Below are 11,345 nucleotides of genomic sequence, written 5' to 3'. Positions count from 1 at the left end.
TAAATTGATTTGCATTTTAATGAGGGAAATACGTATTTGACCCCTCTGCAAAACATGACTTAGTACTTGGTGGCAAAACCCTTGTTGGCAATCACAGAGGTCAGACGTTTCTTGTAGTTGGCCACCAGGTTTGCACACATCTCAGGAGGGATTTTGTTCCACTCCTCTTTGCAGATCTTCTCCAAGTCATTAAGGTTTCGAGGCTGACGTTTGGCAACTCGAACCTTCAGCTCCCTCCACAGATTTTCTATGGGATTAAGGTCTGGAGACTGGCTAGGCCACTCCAGGACCTTCATGTGCTTCTTCTTGAGCCATTCCTTTGTTGCCTTGGTTGTGTGTTTTGGGTCATTGTCATGCTGGAATACCCATCCACGACCCATTTTCAATGCCCTGGCTGAGAGTGAAGTTGTCCTGTCCCCTTAGCAGAAAAACACCCCCAAAGCATAATGTTTCCACCTCCATGTTTGACGGTGGGGATGGTGTTCTTGGGGTCATAGGCAGCATTCCTCCTCCTCCAAACACGGCGAGTTGAGTTGATGCCAAAGAGCTCCATTTTGGTCTCATCTGACCACAACACTTTCACTCAGTTCTCCTCTGAATCATTCAGATGTTCATTGGCAAACTTCAGACGGCCCTGTATATGTGCTTTCTTGAGCAGGGGGACCTTGTGGGCACTGCAGGATTTCAGTCCTTCACGGTATAGTGTGTTACCAATTGTTTTCTTGGTGACTATGGTCCCAGCTGCCTTGAGATCATTGACAAGATCCTCCCGTGTAGTTCTGGGCTGATTCCTCACCGTTCTCATGATCATTGCAACTCCACGAGGTGAGATCTTGCATGGAGCCCCAGGCCGAGGGAGATTGACAGTTCTTTTGGTGTTTCTTCCATTTGCGAATAATTGCACCAACTGTTGTCACCTTCTCACCAAGCTGCTTGGCGATGGTCTTGTAGCCCATTCCAGCCTTGTGTAGGTCTACAATCTTGTCCCTGACATCCTTGGAGAGCTCTTTGGTCTTGGCCATGGTAGAGAGTTTGGGCAAATGTACAAAATCAGCAGGGGATCAAATACTTTTTTCCCTCACTGTATCACTTGTTGGCCTAGCCCTCTGTACTGGTGCAGATCTACTACTCACACCACTCCTCTCAGGATCCCTTCCCCTTGCCCCATCTTTACATTTACATTTTACATTTTAGTCATTTAGCAGACGCTCTTATCCAGAGCGACTTACAGTTAGTGAGTGCATACATTCTTCCTCTACTTTCTTCACTGCCTCAGCATATGACAACTTCTGCACTACTCTATCCCTGGAAACTTCAATCTGCCTCTCTCGCACCAGACATTTCTGATCACCAACCCCATCGGCACCCCTACAATTAACACATACCACTACTTTCCCCAATGTTACACATTCCTTTGTCTCATGCCCTTCTGCACTCTTCTGACACCTAGGAACATCCCTCCTACACACTGCTTCCACATGCCCATAAGCTTGACACCTGTAACAACGTAATGTATTCGGCACAAAAGTTTGTACAGGATAACTTATATACCCTAACATCCCTTTGTCGGGCAAAGACTCAACATCAAAACTCAAAAGAACATACAACAACTCTTCTGTTTCACCACTTACGCCACCCTGTCTAAGTCGCACCAAACGACAAACGACGTGCATGACTAACACCGGGAATCTTCCCTTTCAGTTGGTCAACTTTCACATTTACCTCTACCACGTAATCACTCCTTTCAATGGCACCCTTTTCTTGAGCACAAAACAATTTGCATCTCTTGTCTCCATTCGTTTAACGCGGAGCGCCTGCACCCTTTGACCAGCAGAAACACAAACAATTATCACAAGACCACTTCTGGTTACCTTCACCAATTCCACAGCACCCAAATGTTTTCACCCTCCCTGAAACCACAAATGGATCAGCCAAAAGGCAAGTGTCCACTTTTTCCAAAAATGTCACTCCTACTGTCACAGACTCATCTTTTTCCTGACCCTCTGTGCAAGCCCCAGCTCTGACAACTAGCACGCCCGGTCCAGACACAACAATGCCTCAAGACCAACGCTTGCTCCCGATTGAAATACTTGGGCACGTTCGAGCAAATCATTTTTGTCATGTCGGTTACCAACGCTTTCAAAGAGTGTTGCATAACATTTTTTATCAGACTTTCGCCTACATGTCGACTGCATGAACTTTACAAAAATCATATGATTAAAGGTCATTAAGTTTTAGGTTGGACAGGGTTGGGTGGGTTTGAGGGATGGGGGAGGGTCTTGATCACACCAAAAGTGTTATTGCATTTTGGTACACCAGAAGTACATTCATTTCCAATGGAAAGCTGCTTTGCCTTGCTACATTGGATTTATCGAACATATGCATCAAACTGTATGCTTAGATGGCTTGACAAAAATGGTAGCAGAAGGTGAATGTTGAACTTTTGTTGCACACATAGCTATCCAGATGATGCTGCGTACCATTTTGCGCAAGCCCTGTCGGTGTGATTGAAGCGGTAAACTGTCGGTGTGATTGAAGCGGGAAACTGTTGGTGTGATCGAGGCGTCAGTGTGAAAAGCACCTTACCTCGGAACACCATCCAATCAATGCAGAGGCGTAACATTTCCAGATCCTGAACAACAAATAAAATAATTTATACAATGTAGGTGTAAACAATTTGAACCAATCATACAATGCAAAGGGCGGGGCAAATTGCCAACATTTTGGCAGTGGTACTCATATCAGAAACTACAAACCGCAAAATTGTTTACCAATCTGTCAAGGAGGATAGTTGCCATTCGACGAGTTTTTGAAAAAATGAAAAGAAGAACGTTCTAAAAAAAATAACGAAGGGAAAAGGAAGGTGAGGACACATACTGAAATATCTAATCTGCGAGCCCAGCGAAGTTGGAAAAAGCTATCCTTTTAGCATGCCAAAGGAGTTGGATTGCTAGCAAACAAGCTAAACGCACTTTAAAAAAGGTAAGCTGGCCGAGATTTGAAATACTCGGTCCCACCATATAGCTAGTTTAATCAAGTTAGCAAACTAGCTTTTCGTAGCGAGTAGCTAGCCGTTTCGGACAAATTGAGCTAGGAAATTGCTTCGATACTAGCTAGATCCCAATAGCAGCTAGCGTCGAACTAACTGTTATCTAACCGTTTGTCTGTCACTAGGTAGCAGTTAGCTAGGTAGCGAACTGTCTAAAAGGTCCACATTGCATTGTTAGCTAACGTTAGCCCAGTTGGGGAGAGATCTAGCTAGTTATGTTTTTATTAGTTAACCATGTTGTCAGAATTTGGCAAACCCAGAAGTACTCAAATACTGGACAGGAAGGAAGTCGAATGAATGTTACCGTTGTTGTTAGTTAGCTAACTAGTTAACATTAACCAGCTCTAGCCTAGAGACAGGCAATTAATATCGGCAACTAGGCTAGCTAGCTAGTTATCTAACGTGACCAACTCGCTAGCTAGCTACGACGTTAGCGATATTGAAGACACAGTACAATGGCAATTCTAGTAAGCTAACTGTTGTTGGCTAATGTACAGTACCAATAATTGGACATAACTCCCCTGCGTCTTTTGTTTTGCCACTGTGTGTTTATCCGTTGATTTACATCGTAGAATGTGTTCCTGTCACAATGTAATGCCACTGAAATTCGTGTTTGAGGAGGCAAGCTGCAGTTACACAGACGAAACAAGTTATAGATGGATTAAAGACTTTACACCTAACTTGGCTGGCAGTCTAATACTAGGATACAACTAACGTTACTGAGTGAGTATAATCAGCAAATATCCATATACACTTGTATATTATACAGCTGTACCTTACTTACTCGGACATACCTTTCCTTTGTCATGCCAATGTACCCCAAAGTTGTCTCCATTACCTATATAGCCCAACAACCACGAAAGGAATTCTCCCCCCCAAAGTCTTGGATTCTTAAAAAATATCCTTGCTGAGTGTTTAATCACTCTACCTCTGTTTTGTAGGTGCTAGATTTAAAGTTAACCTCCAGTCAACACTGTAATAGCTAACATTCTGTGATTGCTACTGGGCACTCTTTCTTCTGTGTGTAATTACAGCAAAGGCCAAATTGCATTTGTCCTGTTTAGCAGCTGCTTTTGCCCCCCTCCTAAATCGGGCCACATCCATACAGTGTCTGTGAAAACAGTGGCAGTACACACACTGCACAGTAAAGATCAATCACACTATTTTGGCAATAGCCTGTCCACTGCCACTCTCTTTTGGTGTGTTTGTACAGCAAAGGGAGAATAGACACACAATGGGGAGTTTGTTCTTGTTTTCTGTAGCAGTAAGACAGGAGCACAGACACACAGAGAGAAATCAGGTCAGTCTGCAATGAACCAGGGGGTGGAGAGGGCTGAACTATTTTAGACCCTGAGGCCTTTACAATGCACTTCTCATCTGGAGGAAAGTCTGTGTGTCACTCCCACATGGGTCAGGGCTCTACTATTTTAGGAGCACCAGTGCGCCTAGAAAAAGGATTCTAGCTGTATTACCTCAAATATTTTAAATTGTGCTCCTAAATTTATTTGTGTGCGCCTACATTTTTCAACTTAGGCGCGCACATGTGCTCCTTGTAAAAAAACAAAACAAAAAAAACATGTCAGTGTAGAGCCCTGTGGGCGTTTTACATGGTCTGAATAATCAGTAGCCATTTGATCCAAGGACTTTGGTTCTTTTTGCATTGTTGCGTAAAAATATTCAATTATGTCAGTGGCCTGCAGACAGATGCAAAGGGTGAATTTGAGTCTGACATTTTCATCCACCAGGCCAGCCAATGTTTACCATTCCATTGTTAGCATGTAACATCCTAGTGTTCAATGTAAGGGTCTAAGTATCAAAGCAGCTTTTTTAAAACATGATTTGGTTATCATTGCAATAATTTGATGACTATGGTGCTTAGGCTACATCTTACATAAAATGATGACCATGATCCTTACATCTGATGTAAAATTGTTGAATAAAATGGGTTAGATCACTTTGTCATAGGCAGGACAGGAGGCTGTTATATTTGCCAAGGATTAGTGGCAGCCTGGTTTATTGTGGTCACTTTTTTAAGCAAGTGTACAGTACAGTGATGACCCCCCCTCTCTGCCCCAACCCATACATGTCTCTCTCTGTGTGGTTGACTGATCCTCTCGGCCTCGGCCTGCAGAGATAAGCCTCTGATGGCTGTACAGATGTGTGTGTGTGCACTGTGCACGCACACACTGGGCCTCTGTGCATAGGAACGGCAGGGAATCCTTCTAGATTGCAGAGGGGCATCTATCTGCGATTACCCGGTGCATAATTCCGGGGAATGTGTGTTTTTTTGGTTTAATCCTGTAGGACATTAATGGCATTGATGAGTGTAGGGATGAAAGCCCCCCCCCGCAAGGAGTTAACGTTACAGACAGTCCTCATTTTCTAATTTCTCTGTGCTGTTATCAAAATAGTCTCTCTCATACACCCAAGATGTGTATGACATGTTTGTGAAGAAACACTTGCCTCTGATGAAATGTCTGTATGTAGTTGTGCTGGTATTCATGGTCTGAAAACAGAAGTACTGTGTTGTCTTTTCATACCAGCAGTATGGCAGGTCTGTACATTTCAGTGAAATACATCTTGATTGGTCCTCAGTGGATTTGACACACATCAGGTACATGGTATGAACAATGTTAATACCTGAGCACAATTGAACAAGGTCTTTCAAATACAAGGTGGCATAATTTTTTTGAAGACATGACTTGGTCCCACAAAGAGCTGGTCTCTGGTTGAGTGGTTCTTCTGTCAGGCCATGGATTTGTGTCTCCTCTCAGGATGAGCCAGAGGAGGGCCATTGGTCACTCTTATCACTGCATAGTGTGGTGGTTAGATTTATAGGAGCCAGATAAGAGCTGTGCAGTCGAGCATTTCTCTTAATGAGCCTGGCGCCTCACTGTTTCTCCTGTCCCATCAGACTGACACTGTTGTCCCTCTCCTCTCTTACTGCTTTGTCCCAGTACTGATCAACTGACTGACTCTGCACGTCTGCCATCTGGTAAAACCTATATGAGGCTTCCCAGTGTTTACCTACATGGAGTTCACGGCTGCACAAATATCTTTATCTTGCCTTGCTTGTTGTTGACTCTGTAACACCTGCATCTGACTGATCTACGACCTCAACAGTTCACCTACTGCCTTATCAAGAGCACTTACAGGAAACCCTGCATTTCCTGTGTGAACTATACGGCTATATTCTTACAACCAACTGAATTACAGCCTTAATTTTCCTGCCTGGAGATGGTGAGACTGGTTCTCTTGTCAAATTATCTGCTAAACCTAACTGAAAAGGTTGGAGGTGTGTCTGTGTTTGCTTGGCGCTAAATTATTAACCTGAACTGCTGCAATCATTATCCGGCGGCAAATATAAAGAACATGTTAAACTGCAAGCCATGCAAGTTACTCTGATTTTAAAGGTACTGCTGCTAAGCAACTTTGAAAATAGGTTAAATAGCTGTTAATCAGACAAGCCCCCCTCCTTTAGTCATAGTTCTCCTAAAATGAGAGATCCTTTGTCTTTGGATGCATTCAAAGGCTCTGTTCTGTAATACACAAAAACGTGAGTGAGTTCAGCTAGAAATAGCCTATAATGGGGCCTTGCCGAGGCATATTATTTTTGGCTTTGGGTAGGGAGAACTGCTTTGGAGCAGGATAATTGATGTTTGGGACTAACTTCACCAAAGAAACCACCCGGTCCTCGGCCCAAGGAAAGCCAACTCTGTACCTCTCTCACCTCATACAGAGTCTGCCTGTGTATTTGGACTGGAGCTTTCAGGGCTGTGTACTAGGCTTCACATGAGCTCTCTTTAGAAATCACACTGGTTTTGAGGAAGAGCTTTCTAAAACACGCAAGTAAGTGGTCCTGTTACGGCAGTAGCATGAAGGCCTTATCTGTCAGGAGAAGCTAGCGATGTTTCCACTCCATAGGAAGGTTGTGATTATGCCAGGGCAAAGCCTGTCATTTAGTGCTGGTGAACCAGATGTAGTTAGTTCTCATTTTGGCTCTTTTTTGCTGTATTCGCCCCAGTTGTGACTGTGCGCCAATGCTGAGATCTAGTGTTGCACGAAACCTTGGATACTAGAACATGAACGGTTCGGTACTAGAATTTGTTACTTTCAGTACTTCTGTCAAATGTGTATCACGGATCAAGTCTGTCTATCAGCCAGTGTTAATTTCGTCATTTTTTTTCAGGGGCAATTGATGAGACTATAACTGACTAAATAGAATCAGAAAACAAAACAAATTATTTCTCATTTCAGTTGACTAAAACGAGACGAAATTCTGACTAATCTGACTAAGTGGACTAGACCATTTTTTGGAGCGATTGAGAGCTTTTCAGTAGCAATGTTTCCATCCAATTGGCGACCAGATTTTCACGCGAATATTCAAAAATCTGCATAAAAACATGTTTCCATCAAATTGACTTGATGAAAGGCTGTGCGTGATGACAAAGTGCACGTAAAAATAACTTTTGCGGTTAAATTCCCATGTAAAAAAAAGCTAGTTAAATGGGTTTCCATCGCATTTAACTCTACTGATTGTTTTGTCACAAACATGTTTCGTTTATATAACGAATGTGCCCACTCTGGCACGTGCGCGCTAGCCAACAGCTTGCATATACAGTGCGGGTATAGCCTACATTTTTTTTTTTGGGGGGGGGATTATTATGGACAAGAGGGTATTTTTATTTGTCAGATGGCAGCCAAGAATAAGACCCTCGATATTTATTGGAAAGGGGCATCAAGCTCATCACCTTGCACTTTCACCACTCTTGTGAAGTTTAACTTATTTAATCTGTAGGCTAACAAACTGCATGCTTTCCTGAGTTATAGTGGGATGACCACACATGTCATTGCGTAACTCCAAGTTTACTTATGTCTATATCAGTAGTACGTCTTAGATTGATGGACTATGCCATCCCCACGGCCTCCACAATGGATTTGTCCACTCAGACAGGCGCGAGTCAGAAAGGTGTCTTATACACCATGATAGATATAGATATATAGTTGAAGTCGGAAGTTTACATGCACTTAGGTTGGAGTCATTAAAACTCGTTTTTCAACCACTCCACACATTTGTTGTTAACAAACTATAGTTTTGGCAATTCGGTTAGGACATCTACTTTGTTCATGACACAAGTAATTTTTCCAACAATTGATTACAGACAGATTATTTTACTTATAATTCACTGTATCACAATTCCAGTGGGTCAGAAGTTTACATACACTAAATTGACTGTGCCTTTAAACAGCTTGGACAATTCCAGAAAATGATGTAATGGCTTTAGAAGCTTCTGATAGGCTAATTAACATCATTTGAGTCAATTGGAGGTGTACCTGTGGATGTATTTCAAGGCCTACCTTCAAACTCAGTGCCTCTTGCTTGACATCATAGGAAAATCCAAAGAAATCAGCCAAGACCTCAGAAAAGAAATTGTAGACCTCCACAAGTCTGGTTCATCTTTGGGAGCAATTTCAAAACGCTTGATGGTACCACGTTCATCTGTACAAACAATTGTACACAAGTATAAACACCATGGGACCACGCAGCCGTCATACCGCTCAGGAAGGAGACACGTTCTGTCTCCTAGAGATGAACATACTTTGGTGCGAAAAGTGCAAATCAATCCCAGAACAACAGCAAAGGACCTTGTGAAGATGCTGGAGGAAACAGTATCTATATCCACAGTAAAACTAGTCCTATATCGACATAACCTGATAGGCCGCAGGTAAGGAATACGCCACTGCTCCAAAACCGCCATAAAAAAGCCAGACTACGGTTTGCAACTGCACATGGGGGCAAAGATCGTACTTTTTGGAGAAATGTCCTCTGGTCTGTTGAAACAAAAATAGAACTGTTTGGCCATAATGACCATTGTTATGTTTGGAGGAAAAAGGGCGTGGCTTGCAAGCCGAAGAACACCATCCCAACTGTGAAGCACGGTGGCAGCATCATGCTGTGGGGGTGCTTTGCTGCAGGAGGGACTGATGCACTTCACAAAATAGATGGCATCATGAGGAAGGAAAATTGTGGATATATTGAAGCAACATCTCAAGACATCAGTCAGGAAGTTAAAGCTTGGTCGCAAATGGGTCTTACATTTACATTTTAGTTATTTAGCAGACGCTCTTATCCAGAGCGACTTACAGTTAGTGAGTCCATACATTTATTTTATTCATACCCCCGTGGGAAACGAACCCACAACCCTGGCGTTGCAAACGCCATGCTCTACCAACTGAGCTACATCCCTGCCAGCCATTCCCTCCCCTACCCTGGATGACGCTGGGCCAATTGTGCGCCGTCCCATGGGTCTCCCGGTCGCGGCCGGCTACGACAGAGCCTGGATTCGAACCAGGATCTCTAGTGGCACAGCTAGCACTGCGATGCAGTGCCTTAGACCACTGCGCCACTCGGGAGACTAGTCTTCCAAATGGACAATAACCCCAAGCATACTTCCAAAGTTGTGGCAAAATGGCTTAAGGACAGCAAAGTAAAGGTATTGGAGTGGCCATCACAAAGCCCTGACCTCAATCCTATAGAACATTTGTGGGCAGAACTGAAAAAGCGTGTGCGAGCAAGGAGGTCTACAAACCTGACTCAGTTACACCAGCTCTGTCAGGAGGAATGGGCCAAAATTCACCCAACTTATTGTGGGAAGTTTGTGGAAGGCTACCCAAAACGTTTGACCCAAGTTAAACAATTTAAAGGCAATGCTACCAAATACTAATTGAGTGTATGTAAACTTCTGACCCACTGGGAATGTGATGAAAGAAAGAAAAGCTGAAATAAATAATTATCTCTATTATTCTGACATTTTACATTCTTAAAATAAAGTGGTGATCCTAACTGACCTAAGACAGGGAATTTTTACTATGATTAAATGTCAGGAATTGTGAAAAACAGAGTTTAAATGTATTTGGTTAAGGTGTATGTAAACTTCCGACTTCAACTCTAGATAGATAGGGCAATCTATCTTATCTATCTTATCTATCTTATCTATCTTATCTATCTTATCTATCTTATCTATGAATGAAAGGTCTTCCTCAAAACCAGTGTGATTTCTAAAGAGGCTATACCCACACTCAATATGCAAGCTGTTGGCTAGCGCGCACGTGCCAATACCAGAGTGGGCACATTCGTTATATAAACGCAACATGTTTTTGTGACAATTTTATATATAAGTGTGTATATATATACAGTACCAGTCAAATTTGGACACGCCTACTCATTCCAGGGTTTTTCTTTATTTTTACTATTTTCTACGTTGTAGAATAATAGTGAAGACATCAAAACTATGAAATAACACATGGAGTCATGTTGTAACCAAAATAGTGTTAAGCAAATGAAAATATATTTTATATTTGAGATTCTTCAAATAGCCACCCTTTGCCTTGACAGCTTTGCACACTCTTGGCATTCTCTCAACCAGCTTCATGAGGTAGTCACCTGGAATGCATTTCAATTAACAGGTGTGCCTTCTTAAAAGTTAATTTGTGGAATTTCTTTCCTTCTTAATGCGTTTGAGCCAATCAGTTGTGTTGTGACAAGGTAGGGGTGGTATACAGAAGATAGCCCTATTTGGTAAAATACCAAGTCCATATTATGGCAAGAACAGCTCAAATAAGCAAAGAGAAATGACAGTCCATCATTACTTTAAGACTTGAAGGTCAGTCAATCTGGAAAATTTCAAGAACTTTGAATGTTTCTTCAAGTGCAGTCGCAAAAACCATCAAGCGCTATGATGAAACTGGCTCTCATGAGGACCGCCACAGGAAAGGAAGACCCAGAGTTACCTCTGCTGCAGAGGATAAAGTTCATTAGAGTTAACTGCACCTCAGATTGCAGCCCAAATAAATGCTTCACAGAGTACAAGTAACAGACATCTCAACATCAACTGTTCAGAGGAGACTGCGTGAAGCAGGCCTTCATGGTCGAATTGCTACAAAGAAACCACTACTAAAGGACACCAATAAGAAGAAAAGACCTGCTTGGGCCAAGAAACACGAGCAATGGACACTAGACCGGTGGAAATGTGTCCTTTGGTCTGGAGTCCAAATTTGAGATTTTTGGTTCCAACTGCCGTGTCTTTGTGAGACATGGTGTGGGTGAACAGATGATCTCTGCATGTGTTGTTCCAACCGTAAAGCATGGAGGAGGTGTTATGGTGTGTGGGTGCTTTGCTGGTGAGATGGTCTGTGATTTATTTAGAATTCAAGGCACACTTAACCAGTGTGGCTACCACAGCATTCTGCAGCGATACGCCATCCCATCTGGTTTGAGCTTAGTCCCACTATCATT

Source organism: Coregonus clupeaformis, chromosome 20 (assembly GCF_020615455.1).
Source record: "Coregonus clupeaformis isolate EN_2021a chromosome 20, ASM2061545v1, whole genome shotgun sequence".
NCBI lineage: Eukaryota > Metazoa > Chordata > Actinopteri > Salmoniformes > Salmonidae > Coregonus > Coregonus clupeaformis.
The sequence above is the reverse complement of the archived record's forward strand: the minus strand, read 5'-3'. Positions refer to the sequence as shown.